The sequence below is a fragment of the Scyliorhinus canicula genome, chromosome 9 (genome assembly GCF_902713615.1).
Source record: "Scyliorhinus canicula chromosome 9, sScyCan1.1, whole genome shotgun sequence".
In the NCBI taxonomy this organism is placed as follows: Eukaryota; Metazoa; Chordata; class Chondrichthyes; order Carcharhiniformes; family Scyliorhinidae; genus Scyliorhinus; species Scyliorhinus canicula.
In genome coordinates this window covers 186,744,054-186,759,255 of record NC_052154.1, presented here as the reverse complement: position 1 = coordinate 186,759,255, position 15,202 = coordinate 186,744,054, and the positions used below count along the sequence as shown (strand labels likewise).

At 44.0% G+C, this 15,202-nt stretch overlaps 1 long non-coding RNA gene across 1 annotated transcript in view; it reads left to right on the top strand.

The window, feature by feature from the left end:
- The window catches only part of LOC119971955, a 103,048-nt gene extending 98,333 nt beyond the window's left edge, over positions 1-4,715 (top strand). The window contains exon 3 of the long non-coding RNA XR_005461956.1: positions 3,915-4,715. This is a non-coding gene — a long non-coding RNA (uncharacterized LOC119971955). The remainder of the gene's footprint in view (positions 1-3,914) is intronic.
- Positions 4,716-15,202: the final 10,487 nt, after the last annotated feature.

The following is a 15,202-nucleotide window of genomic DNA, read 5'->3' as shown; positions in this document are numbered from 1 at the left end:
TAATAAAAAATAAGATACTTTCTGACTATTAATGATGCTTTGCCAATTCAATTACTGAATTAGAAATATTTGCGAATGCATATTATTCCCTGGGCTGGATCCTCTGCCCTGTGATGCCGGCAACGCAGATGGCAGTCAGGCAGAGAATTGTGCGTCCGAGGTTTGCGCCGGGTGCCAAACCGCCCACAATGCTCCAACTGCCCCGCTTGCAGCGGGATCGTGGTTCTTGCCGGATGCCAGTGGGAGGATGCATCCACTTGGTGGGCTGGTCACCAGACTCTCTGGGCTCGCGTGAGTTTCTGGTTGTCCGCGACGGGAATCAGATGGGCGTGGATTGCAACAGATATAGACAAACATGGCCCTGACGTGGTGGAGCACGTGGGCCATTGGGGTAACCCCTTAAGAAGGTTGGCCCCAAAGTCGACCGAGGACCACCCTCTCCTGCAACAATGCCAGATATACTCACCCCCCACCCCCAGACACCACCTAACTAAAGGGAACCCGCCCCACAGGGACTCCCTGACTAAAAGAACCGTCCCCCCCAGAGACCCTAACTAAAGGAACTCCCATCCCCCAGAGACCGCTAACTAAAGGGACGGGATTCTCCTAATTAAAGTAACCCCCACAGGGACCCCCTAACTAAAGGGACGCACTTCCAGAGCCTCCCTAACTAAAGACCCCCCAGACTCCCCCTCCCTCAAAAAAGAGGAGTACAGACAGTGCAGTGCAGTGAAGAAAAGTACAGATGTAACACTCATGTAGAAGTGCCAAGTGTCCATTCCTGGAAAGAGAAAATCTGTGACCTGTGTTTAAACCCCTCAGATCCATTAGCTGCAAACCATTCATTCATTTCTGGTACTGGGCTGTGATTGACAGCTTCCACAAAACAGCTGTGAGCCTTGATTAATTCATCTTATTCACTCTAAGTGCTGTAACCACAATGTTTGCAAACATCAACCACATCAAAGAGAGTTAAGTTCATTCCAATCTCACCCCCTTCATGCTTGAGTGATTTTGAAATGCAGAGCTGGAAATTGACAGCACTTAACTCTCTTTGATGTGGTTGATGATTACTGAAACACAGCAGGAGACTGATGGCAGGAAGATTAGAGTAGACACAAAGTGGAGAATTAAAATGAAAAGCGATTGGAAGATCAGGGTCATATTTGCAAACTGGATGGAGCAAAGCGGACACTTAATCCGTGTTTGGTGTGACATGCAGAGCAGTGTTCTGCAGCAGCAAAGGGTGGCTCGGCAGTGGACGGTGGCAGGATGTTTTGGTTCCGTCATTGTCAACGGGGTTTCCGGTTGAACCCACCCATCGCCACCGCAAAACCCACGGCAGGGGTATAAGCCTATAAGATCCCACCGACGTGAACAGCCAGAAAATCCAGCTCAATATAACAGATTGAAAGAAATCCACCCGGGGTCTTGAACACTGAGGATAGAGGGGGTTATTTATTTCCAGGTTGGGTTCTGGAACAATATTCGAACACAGTGAAACTTAGAAATAAAAAAAAACTGCAAATAAAGATATGCTTATTAATATTGCTGAAGAGCACAGGTTGTGTACAGTATCTTCCAAGTGTTTATTCATTACTTCACCCGTTGAAGCCAAAGGTGCTAATTATTATTTACTGATGGGCGGCCCAGATGCACAGTTGTCCTGCCTCTGTTACAATGTATTGCTGTTTGAACTTGCCTGCGAAACCTGAAAGAATTCACCGCTTCACTGTTCTGTCGAACTCCTTCTAACTGAGACTGATAGCGTATTATAAATGGAACTAAATGCACGTCAACAAGAGTTATTAGCAAATTCATATTACATTGAGATACCATCAAAGTGTTGCATATTGGTCCAAAATTACTGGTGTGTAGTTATTTCAATTCATGTCATGATACATCACGAGGATTCTGTTTAAGTCTTACTGTCAGACTCTTTGAGATTTAAGGAAAATAACCTGGCCAAGAAGCGTGAAATTGGAACTTTATTCCAGATAGATAGCTGATAATCATATAATCAGACTCTGGATTGGATTATAGTGATTGACGATCACTTGGATATGATAACGCATGGATGGGAATGCAGAGGTCTTACCCAGCCCACCAAACATTAAGCTGGCCGTAGGCCAAATTAACATTGCCAGTTTGGAGGGAAAATCATTCCGCTGCTGTGGCCAGACAGACAATGAGGGCCTCATAGCCTGCCTGAATGCTGGATCCCTGCACACCTCCCAAACTCTCACCTTTGGTGCCTGTCTACTCCCGATGGTTGGAGGATCCAGTATCATCCAGCTCAGATCCCAATTATGGTCACCTCAGTCCCCTTTGTAAGTTTCAATTCCTTTCCCGCACCTCATGGTGCATGCAGGCAGACCTTTGTCTGTTTCCATGGCTAGTTTTTGCAAGTAGCAGTGGTTAAAGCAGAAAAGAATGCAATTGTTTTTTTTTTGGGTGTTCAAGCCGATCAACTAACCTGACATACCAGCTGTCGGCGAAGGGCTGAATCCCACTTGAGCCAGGCTGTCAAGGCGTCCAGTGCATGAGACCCATCCTAGGTCTGGTTCCCTAAGAAAGATAAAGTCACCATCGTCCCAGATGACCAAAGGCTGTTTTGCCCTTTGAGGGGGAGAGCTGACTGGTGGTAATTTGACCTGAGGATCTCAGGCGAGGGGCAGGTTGAGAAGGTGAGCATTCATGAATACAATTGCTAATCCCTAATACAATTGTTCTGTCAGGGGAAATGGAGTATCTCCTCCTTATATAGTACGTGAGAAACCCCAGAAATGGCAGAGACTGAATTTCTGTCACGCTTCAGCCTCCTAGTGGAGTTAACAAGTAGACTAGTAAACTCTGAGTATTTCCTGTCTGTACATTGAAAACTGTCAAAAGAATGAGGGGGGAAATTAAAATTTTTATATTTAGAGGGAGCTAGTATGCAAAATGCCATTCTAAAAGCAATGGTGTAAGGGTCCTTGCTGCTGATTCCGTTATTTCCTCTTTCTTTATGAGATGAGATGGTAGTGTAGTGGTAATGTCATTACTCACCTTGAGGCCCAGGCTAATTTAATCAATTACATTTTTAGCATCTTGACAAACACATGGATAGGATGGGTATAGAGGGATACGGCACAAGGAAATGCTGAGGGTTTTGGCCAAGGTTGGTATCATGACCGGAACAGGCTTGAAGGGCCGATAGGGCCTATTCCTGTGCTACAATGTTCTTTGTTCTTTATTTTTGCCGCGATCATTTTGATCCATGGGTACTTAATGGACATGTATCTTTAAGTCAAGCAGTAGAGAGAATGAGGAATTCATTCAATGAGGAAGTGCAACATAGCGCATGGTGCAGCTAGTTTTGGACAAAGAAAGAAGAACAAATACCGATACAGCACAAGACCTTCAGCCCTCCAATCCTGCACCGATCATGATGCCTGTCTAAACTAAAACCTTCTACACTTTCAGGGTCCATACCCCTCTATTCCCATCCTATTCATGTATTTGTAAAGATGGAATAGAATGCGCAAACTCCACATAGATAGTCACCCAAGGCTGGAATCCCTGCCGCCACGAGGCAGCAGTGCTAACCACCGTGCCACCAATAAACTTGAAGGAAGCAGTTTGCTTTCTAGCATTTCAATCGCAGTCACATAGTTTATCTGCATTGTAATACATTGAGAAATGTAACACGAACAAAGCTATAACTACATTTGAAAATATATCATGGAGCTAACCTTCAGTTTTAAAACTGGGGTGTAGCTCTCTTGATGCTCAATTACTTTATGTAATAAGTAGTAGTGCTGTCCAGACTATGGCAGGATTAGCAGTCTGCCATGATTTGGTGATCGACAAAATATGCATTCTATTCATGTTATCCTGCATTGCTAAGACAATCGTGTTTCTATCTTTTTTAGGAATTCTATGAACTTCAAAGCAATGGCACAAACCAACTAGACTGGGAATCTGCCATCAACACCGGACACAACAGACAAATGAAACTCTTACCAAATTAACCACCATCGTAAGAAGGACAAAGGAGGAATTTGCACATTACAAAACCTGATGTAATAGGCTAGTGAGTGATCAATGTGGCATCAGTTGTTTTTATAAGAATTTGCTTCCTGACTTGGTGGTGTAACAGCATTTTAAAAATGCTATCAAAACTAGAGATTAGATAGCAAGTTTGATGAGCTGGTATAAACAGGGTGGTTATGGCCCAAAACTGGCTGAGATCAGCACTTTGGCCACTGCCATCCCTGGTGGGCAGCTGGCCTGCTCACCTGCTTCAGGTGGTGGGGCCCTTTTTAATATGCAAATCACAATTATGTAACGTACATAGTCCAGTTGCAATTTTGACAGACGTTTACCTTCCTCCCAATTGAAATGAAATGAAAATCGCTTATTGTGACGAGTAGGCTTCAATTAAGTTACTGTGAAAAGCCCCTAGTCGCCATATTCCGGCACCTGTTTGCGGAGGCGAGTACGGGAATTGAACCGTGCTGCTGGCCTGCCTGGGTCTGCTTTAAAATCCAGCGATTTAGCCCAGTGTGCTAAACCAGCCCCTTGTATAAGAAGATATAGCAATAGGTGCGCAAAGAAGGATATTTCTAGGGGCAGCACGGTGGCGCAGTGGGTTAGCCCTGCTACCACACGGCGCCGAGGTCCCAGGTTTGATCCCGGCTCTGGGTCACGGTCCGCGTGAAGTTTGCACATTCTCCCCGTCTTTGCGTGGCTTTTGCCCCCACAACCCAAAGGTGTGCGGGCTAGGCGAATTGGCGACGCTAAAATTGCCCATAATTGGAAAAAATGAATTGGGTATTCTAAATGTATTTAAAAAAAGAAGGATATTTCTGAAAAATGTTTCTGGAGCCAGGACGAGCAGGGGTGCCACTCCTGGCTCCACAAGAACGATATGGGCCACTGCCCACCCAGGCTCCTCCCACTTCGCATGCTGCACCGCCCAGACCCCAGCTTTCAGCTGGATTTACCGTCCATTACTCACCGGCACCATGTTGACAAAGTCCACCCTTCAAAATGGAACAGACCGCCTATTGCAGCATCAGCCCACTGCTAGATTTCCACTGGTTAGCCATTGAATAGTTAAAATCTACCCCAGAGTTAATTAAATTGTTCTATTTTGTATTACCTTTATGCATGCATTCCATGCCTGAAACAGAAATACATGAATGCAATTATGTAAACATGCCCAATATGTGGATAAAGTTCATACGTACGTGTAAATATTTCAGGAAGTGACAGGTTTCAGTTGTAGATATTGTACTATAGTTATACCATATCGCCATGGCAATTGCTTTTATACTTTTTTTTAATACAACTGTACAGTTCTTACCAGTATTTCCGTAGTCTTACAGAGGTTTTCCCAATTTTAGTAGGGATGCAAACATTGTTGGCAAAGCCAGCATTCATTGCCTATCCTTGATTGCCCTCCAGCTGGTTGTGGAGAGCTGACTTGTTGAACCACTGCCGTCCATGTGGCACTGGCATGTCCATAAATTTGTTGGGGAAGGAGTTCCAACGTCGTGAGCCAGCAACAGTGAAGGAACTGTAATCCAGTTCCAAGTCAGCATGTTGAATGAATCAGGGGAGAATTTGCAGGTGATGGTGTTCTCAAGTATCTTGTTTCACCCTTGTTTTGTGAAGGCAATAGAGCTCGCAGGTTTCGAAGGTGCTGTGAACGGGGCCTTGGCGAGTTGCTGCAATGCATCTTGTAAATGATACACACTGCTGCCACCATGCACTGACAGAGATAAGGCAGATGATTGTGATGAGGACAGCAACCTGAGGAACCGATGCAGCGATGTACTGGGCTGAGAAGATAGGCCCTCCAACAAAAACAGCCATTTTCCATTATGTTAGATATGACTGACCAATAGGAAGTCAAAGTTCCTATTGACTTCAGTTTTGCCAGGGTCCCTTGATGCCATTCTCTGAACAATGGTGCCTTGGTGTCATGAAATGAAATGAAAAATGAAAATCGCTTATTGTCACAAGTAGGCTTCAAATGAAGTTACTGTGAAAAGCCCCTAGTCACCACATTCCGGCACCTGGTACCGGAATCGAACCGTGCTGCTGGCCTGCCTCAAAAGCCAGCGATTTAGCCCTGTGTGCTAAGGCAGCCTCCATAACCTCTCCTCTGGAATTCAGCTCTTTTGTCCACATTTGGACTAAGGAGGTAATAAGGCCTGGAGATAAGACCATAGAAGCTTGTTTATCACAGATAAAAAAAGGTCTAATGGAAGATTTTCAGTCGTCCTAAGAGAAAGAAATACAGGGCCACGTTTTCTCCTCAGCATTGGGAACTGTGAGTTGGGCCATTTCCTGACTTCACATTCCAAAACTCGGGGAGTGATTGCACTCTCAAAGCATTTTCATCTTCATGAGACATGGGTGGGTAGCGTTCGAGTCTGGTGCCGGCGCTGTGGGTGCCTGGGTGAGTGCAGGCTGGTTAGAAGGCCCACTTTGGTTTGCTGGGCCTCATTTACCTTGACAAAAAGAGTCCTTTAGAATATGCAGGTTTTTAGTCATCCAGAAGCATGATATTGTTCTTTCCATTGTGCTTCACTTACAGTTCACTTCGATATGTTAAATGTAAATTTGAATCTGCTAATTACGGTTAAGTCCTGCCTTTCATGACTTCCTTGTTCACATTTTCAATTACCCACGCTTTGTACTTTGTCTACCAAAATGCTTTGAACCAATACTGGATTATAATTTGTTCAAAATATGGGCTGCTGTTGCTAATAACATAGAATACACCGAAATGTTTAAAACAAGTTGGATTTGTAAAATACCATAGAATCCATACAGTGCAGAAGGAGGCCACTCGGCCCATCGAGTCTGCACCGACCCTACCTAATCCCGGTACACTCCGCAGGCTGGATTTAACACTCTATCACTGGTGGTTTGAGGATGGGGTGGGGGCACGTTAAATCCAACGGGTGATCTGCTCACCCTTTCCCCCTCTGCAGTTATACCAGTGACGGGTCATGTTGACCAGTCCGTCCACCCACCAGTGGGCCAATCGAGGTCCGTAAGTGGACAATTAATTCCCACTTCAGGATTTCATCCTCCTGCGGAGAGACCCATGCCAAGTGGTGAGCCTGGCAGAATCCCCCCTGCATGGCTTGATATGACGTTGTCCCTCTTTAATAGACCCCCCGGGATCATCGGAGGGCCCCCCATGTGCCACTTCCCTCCTGGTTGTTTGGCCCCTGCCCCAGCCCGTCCACCACCCTCCCGCCCACAGCCCCCCCCAAAACACCCGCTCCCCCGCACTCCAGCCCATCCTAAGAGAGAGATTCTACAGGCCCACTGAAGTCAATGGAGTTTTGAACAGCTCACCATATTTTCTGCTCCCACCCCCACCACGATGGTGCTGTATGACTCTGCCCAAATGGCAGAAGTCAGACGGAGGTGGCGTAGTGCTATTGTCGCTGGGCTAGTAATCCAGAGACCCAGAATAATGATCTGGGGTCCCAGGTTCGAATCCACCATGGCAGGATATGGAATTCGAACTCAATAAAATATATGGAATTAAAAAGTCTAACGATGGCCATGAAACCATTGTCGATTGTCTTAAAAACCCATCTGGTTCGCTAATGTCCTTTAGAGAAGGAAATCTTCTATCCTTACCTGGTCTGGCCAACATGTGATCCCAGACCCACAGCAATGTGGTTGACTCTATACTGCCCCCTCAAGGGCAATTAGGGATGGGCATGAATGCTGGCACAGCCTGTGACGCCCACATCCCATGAATGAATTTTAAAAGAACTGGCTGCAGGTCAGTCGTTCTTCGCCTGGGCAGGTTCCAACCCAACTTCTTAATCAGTGGAATGTAGGGGATCTGATGCCTTGTGAAATCCAGTCCCATATCTTGTCGGGGGCCCTGAAATTATCATAAAATGATTATCGTAATTGATACCATTTATTACATTGGCCAATGACAAAACAGCAACAAAACAGCTTTTTACAACCAGTCTTGTAGAGGTTTTATCTGCATACACAGATGCATAGAAGTAAAGAGGCAGAGGACGTTAAGAGCAGGTTGGTGGTAAGTACTGAGGGGATAAAGAGCCTACTGTGGTATATTATTCAAGCAGTTGTTAAAAAGCACACCACAGGATAATTTAAACCTTGAATGCTAAATGCCAGCAATTTATCGGAATGCATGCATCGATGTAATACTCAAAGCCGGCACTGATTGTTCCACTTGGGTTTAATTCTTATTGTTGATATTTTCGTTTCATTAGGTTTGATATTATGCTATGTGGTTTCTCCTGCAGTTTAATTTTACTGCTTATAGTAACCTTCCAAGAAATCAGAAATAATCTGTCCACTGTGACGCATCCCTTTACATCGCACTTTCTCAATTAGAGCATGTGAGCTGCAGGCTTTAAGAAAGCAATTTTCTATCAAGGTTTTATCATTAAAAGAGGCAAAAATACCAAAGTCACTTTTTTTTAAATGAAATGTATTATAAAAAGCTTTACTTATGAAGTTTGCTATGTGCAAAATCACGTGATTATATATTGTAAAAATGAATTCAAGAAAAGTAGTGTAGTGAAAAAGTAATATATTTTTTCACAAATGTAGATAAACAGATATTACCTGGTTTACATGGAAAATGTAACTTTACATTCAGGGGTTGTCCCGGTTGTACAGAGTCAAAGGTAATTACAGTGTAAATAAAATGAAATAATGATTTGACTTAATTGCAGGAAACAAGGCTATCATGCTAAAGCTAAAAACAATAGCATATACTATGGTAATAAATAATTCTGTATATTCATTATTATGTACAGATTCTGTAGTGTATAATTGTAAGGAACATTTTGAATGTGTTTTGAGGATGGTTTGGACAGTGTTTGATTTGCTGCAAAATTATTGTAGGTACTGGATCACAAAGACTATTTCTCAATTCCAAATCTTCACTTTTCGATCTGTGTTTGACGAAATCTTCTCCCCTTGGTATGTGGTGCTCCACATGAGTCATGAGAGAGAGAGAGCTTTACATTGCATGATGCAATTTGTTTTCCACTCTCATTGCCTGCAGAGATGTGTAAATACAGCAAATGTTTTATTTATTTGGGTGCTACTGTAAGTGGGCATTTGGAACCCTCTTATTTTGTAAAGTAAAATAAATCTCCATGTTTATAAGCATTAAAATTAGCAATATGTTGTACAGAAGGGATATGTGCAATGCAAAATAAAATAATTAAAAATGAGCTGTCAAGGACTCTGTGCAAGAAATCTTTTGTAGAAAAAAGGGAAAAACGTCAAGAACTGTGCCGAAGCTGTTTACAACAACAACTTGCATTTATATAGTGCATTCAACACATGTCACACTCGGGTGAGGGGCAATGAGGTTGCTGCCCTCTACTCAGCTTTCGCGGTCACAACAAAGGTTTTTACATTTTTTCCCCCCGCCCAGGTGCCTTTTTCCACATTCAAATGTATTTTTTTTTTTTGCTATCTGTGCAGTGAATAATAAGGAGGCAATCAGACGTTTTTCAAAGGAGTCAAGGAAAGAGCATGTTTATTAGCCACTAATCCCAGGGAAAGAAACAATGAAAGATGCCACATCACGCACACACACACACATACAGGTATCAGAAGTACGGAAAGGTAAAGAGTCCAAACAAAGGTTAAAAGATTATACGGTTCGGAGTCTTTTGTTTGCCTTTGAGGTGCAGATGATTGAGCATCGTGGCTGATTGAAGTTATCTGGTTCCTTGGAGAGGGTAGATGTAGAAGAGAGAGAGATTCCTCACAGCTCCCGCAGCATATTCTCCAGATGCCTCTCCCTCTGCTTGGCAAACCCAGTCCTTGGAGTCCTGCTCACTGTACATTCTAAACGAGGTTGATTTCCGTGTCTGTTTTCGGCATTATTGCGGAACAAGTAATCACATTATGTTGTTTCATCTCAGAAACTTTTGACATATTTCCAGAAAGTGGAGACCAAAAGGAGATGGGGTTATTTCATCGTTCACAGGGGTTTTGAGCCTTTTCGATGTTTGTCCTTTTTGGCACGCAGATCCCCATTGTCTTGATGGATGCCTGATCTCTGCTGGAGAGATACACTCATAAATATACAGATCACTTGTACATTCCTTTCATAAGTACGTTTTGAAGTGTTGACACCCCAAGGTGTAAAGTTTCCATGAGCAACATGTCAGTTGCCCACTCACAATTCCAGACATCATGTGACTTGTGGCAGCCATTTTTGATCAGTGTATTTTCTTGCATTTTTTCAAAAAAAGGTCCCCTAAACAATTCATACAATTTTTGTTAGCTGGTGAAGTTATACTTAGATGTCTCAGTCATAATTTCCTGGTCTCATGACAGATGGTAAAATATCCCAAGGCTCTTCAGGAAAGCAGTTGACGTTTTTGGCATTGTTGACATTTATTGACACTAAGGCACAAGAAGGAAAAAAATCACGAAAGATGGAATATCTCTCAATTGAGTAGGTTGTTGTGAACATCTTTGAAAAAGGTAGGGAGGTGGTGGTGGGGGGGGGGGGGGGGCGTTAAGGAGGGAATTTCTCAGTCCAGGGCAAAGGAAGGTGAAAGCAAGACAATTAAGATCGGATGCACAGGGCATCAGAATTGGAGGGACACAGAGGTATTGAAGGCTGGTAAGACTGGAGGAGGCCACACAGATAGACATGGACATGAGAGCTTTGAAAACAAGGGTGATGATTTTAAAATTGTCAGAAGGAAACCAATGAAGATCAGCAAACGTGGCCAATAGGGTCAATGAGGTTTGAGAATATGTTACGATGCATAATTCAGATATTATTATGGTGCTTTTTATGTGAATGTGTGGAACATAGTAAATAATTCCCATACCAGCCTCCCCGAACAGGCGCCAGAATGTGGCGACTAGGGGCTTTTCACAGTAACTTCATTGAAGCCTACTCGTGACAATAAGCGATTTTCATTTTTTCATTTATAATGTTGGTGAGCTAGAGATGCAGGTAAGTACAGGGGAATAGGAATTTGTGGCAATAAATGGCTCACTAAAAGGCAAGACTGGGTAAAGTACAGAATATGTCTGATTATAGGATATTCGGGAAAGGAAAGCAAGGAGGAGGTGAGACAATATTGATTCGGGAGAGTATTACTGTTGGAGAAAGAATTAGTCCAGGAAGCATCAAGGACAGAATCTATCTGTTCCGAGCTAATAAAATGAGAGGTACATTACTGGATGCTTTCTATAGGCTGCCAATTAATGGGAGAGATATAAAGGAAATTGCAGTGAGGAGATATTGTAGGTGCAGTTACAGTACATTTTAGGAAGGGGAAAGGCTGGTCAAACAAAGCTAGAGCTCCCTTGATGAAAGTGATAGAGAGTAAAATGAAGCAGAAGATGTGACAGCGTATGTCAATGTATTATAATTAATTACTTAGTGGCGTCAGGGTTAAAAGCCTGGGTTAGTCTATGTTTGACTGCTGTAGTCATGTTTTGAAAGATAACAATAATAACCTTTATTAGTGTCACAAGTAGGCTTACATTAACACTGCAATGAAGTTACTGTGAAAATCCCCTGGTCGCAACACTCCGGCGCCTGTTCGGGTACACTGAGGGAGAATTCAGAATGCCCAATTCAGCTAATAGCACGTCTTTCGGGACTTGTGAGAGAAAACCAGAGCACCCGGAGGAAACCCACGCAGACACGGGGAGAAGGTGCAGACTCCGCACAGACAGTGATCCAAGCAGGAATCAAACCTGTGACCCTGGCGCTGTGAAACAACAGTGCCAACCATTGTGTTACCTTGCTACCCACCTCTTCATCAAATATTAGGCCAACCAATGTTTCAACTACCTCCTCTTTTCCCATAGCTTTAACAGCATTTTCTTCCTTAGTAAAGACAAATGCTAAGTACGATTTAGTATCTCAGCCATGTCCTCTACCTCCATGCATAAATCACCTTGCTGATCCTGATATTATCCTATCACTCCTTTTATTCCCTTCTTATTATTCATGTGCTGATACTATCAAAGGCTTTCGAATTTGCTTTCCTATAGCTACCAGTCATTTCTCGTACGAGCTTTGCTTATTTTGTTTCAGACTTCCCCTCTGAACTTTTATTACAATCCCTGAATAGATCCCAACAGTGGCTAGGATACAGGACAGAAATGCCAATATTTTATCTTAATTTTGGATGACTATGAGGAAAGGATGTCTCGCTCTAGGAATGATTGCATGAAAAAATTGGGATTGGGGCTTTTCACAGTAACTTCACTGCAGTGTTAATGTAAGCCTACTTGAGACAATAAAGATTATTGTATTAATATTTTGAAGAAATTGGGATATGGTATTTTAAAACAAACTTTATTAATAATACGGTATTAAAATCTTTGAACATCACACAGAAAATAGCTTACAATTATCCCTTAAAAAATGCTGCTCAATACAGTGAATACAATATCCTTAATTGCTAACCTTATTCTCACTTAAACAAGGGAAAAAAATCTCAACTATCAATCCACTTTAAATACCAGTGGCACAGAGGAATATTTGCTTTACAGATAAGAGAGATCTTTTGACACTACTTTACAGAAAAGATCTGACACCTATCAGAACCATGAAGAAATTCTGGCTGTATGTCTTCAAAAGCTGTTTCAACTGGCTTGTCTTAGCTCCTTTTGTCCACAGACAAGTCTGCACTACTTTAAATACAGTTAATCTCTTTAACTAACCTCCAGTGAGAGCAGACTACCTCTGTTGTGCACACAGCTTCATTCAGCTCAGAACGGCACTGCTTTCTCAAAATGTCTGATGCCTTAGTTTCACCCAACATTGACATCATCTCACCAAGCTGAAAACTAATTAACACCCCAGGGAATCCCCTTAATCAAAACAAAATTGTATTACCCAAGTTTACTAATGATGGTTATAATTGCACCTCTGGCTCCTAAAGTTTAAGTTGCCTTTCAACCCAATAATGGCATGGTAGCATAGTGGTTAGCACTGTTGCTTCACCGCGCCAGGGACCCAGGTCCGATTCCCGGTGAATGGCGATGGATAATTACACAATCGACCAGAGGAGGAGGGTTCATGAACATCGCCGTCCTCAATGATGGTACAGCCCAGCACGTCAGTGCAAAAGGAAAAACTGAAGCAATTTCCATTAAACCCCCCCCCCCCCCCCCACCGCATTGCCCGAGTGCTGAGTGCCCACTTTGCACGACCACCTGCGAAGTGCAGAGTGTACACATTTTGCAATGGCCGAGTCCACTCCCGCCTGCTGACCCTATTTTTATGAGGCCGAGGTCCCTTCCTGGGGCCGACATGACTAGCTCCCCACTGAATCTGCCTCGCTTCAGCCAGCCAGTGTCAGACTGCTGGTGGGAAGGTCAACATTGCACCTGAATGGCCTGATGCGATTATTAATGAGGTCCAAAAAAAACTTTAATCGGTTTTGGGGGGGGGTGGACCACTCATGGTCTGGCCGGTCGGGAAACTATTGTGGCGGCTGTGGACTCAGTCCGCCGTCGCCCTGATTGGGGACGGGCTGATCGGAGGGCAGGGGGTGCGCCTTATATGCGGCCGGGAAAGTTTTGGGCGGGCGGTCAGGGTCGGGCGCGTGGCCGATTCAGGTGTCTAATTTCACTGTCCAGCTCCGCAGTCTGAGTCCGCCATGGCGCGGCTGCTGAAGGCCGCCGCTGTGCGCATGCACGCCTTCCAACCCGGACGTGCGGGCGCCCGTACCTGCAGCAAAAGCTGCTAGATTCATGCAGGGTCCCTGCTAGTCCCCTGCAGTGCTTGGAATATGAAAGTCCACAATCTTTACGACGGTGTGGTGACATAGTCTCAAAAACAAAGAAAAGTGAGTGTCTCTCTGACTTTAGAAGTTCATATAATTTACAGTGCAGAAGGAGGCCATTCGGCCCATCGAGTCTGCACCGGCCCTTACAAGGAGCACCCTACTGAAGCCCACGTATCTACCCCATCCCCATAACCCCCACTTAGCAATTTTGGATACTAAGGTGCAATTTAGCTTGGCCAATTCACCTAACCGGCGCATCTTTGGACTGTGGGAGGAAACCGGAGCACCCGGAGGAAACCCATGCACACACGGGGAGGACATGCAGACTCCGCACAGACAGTGACCCAGCTGGGAATCAAACCTGGGGCTCTGGAGCTATACTACCACCGTGTTGCCCATTATATCTGTTCACCTGCACAGTCTCTCTCTTCTTAATGATAGACTCCAGCAAGTTCCCCAAAGCTGTTGTTAGTCATTTTCCAAAGAAACTATTGACAATTGACATATTATTTGGATTAAAATATTTAGCCATCTGCACTTTAAAAGTTGGAATTTTATATTACAATTCAAATTAATATTTCATAACCCCAGTTATCCAAGACTGAATACAATAATGCTCTATGGTGTTGAGTTCTTTCATTTGATACGATGAGTAAAGTATCTTAAAGAGTGGAGTCAGTTTACCAATCCTTACATCGGGTAACACTTTTGCCTCTCATAATGAATAATTCAGACATGGCAGTAATAGAGAACAGATTTCCTGCTTATTCCCGTTACACCAGTAAAATAGTTTGTGCACATACTTGAGTGTATTCACACCTGCCAGTCTAAAATGCTTTTGTGTTTTGCGGTACCAGTATTTGCTCAGTTCCTCGTTAGTATCGTGCATAGTATCCCCGCCTGTCATGGGTTCAATTCCCCCACAGGGAACTTTCAACCTACCCAGAAACTCCACTGGTGTTTTGGGGCAACACGGTGGCACAGTGGTTAGCACTGCTACCTCACAGCTCCAGGGACCCGGGTTCAATTCCGGCCTCGGGTCACTGTCTACGTGGAGTTTGCACTTTCTCCCCGTGTCTGCTTGGGTTTCTTCCGGATGCTCCGGTTTCCTCCCACAGTCCAAAGATGTGCAGGTTAGGTGCATTGACCATGATAAATTGCCCCTTAGTGTCCAAAGGTTTAGGTGGGGTTGCTGGGTTACAGGGATGGGGTGGAGGTGTGGGCTTAAGTAGGGTGCTCTTTCAGGGGCTAGTGTAGACTCGATGGGCCGAATGGCCTCCTTCTGCACTGGAAAATCTACAATATACAACCATTTGAAACGAGTTAATTGACAAAGGATTTTGTTGAAGTCTCTTCTTATAGTCGTGTCTCTAGTTCTGTATTGAAAATGTAAGCTAAATAAACAG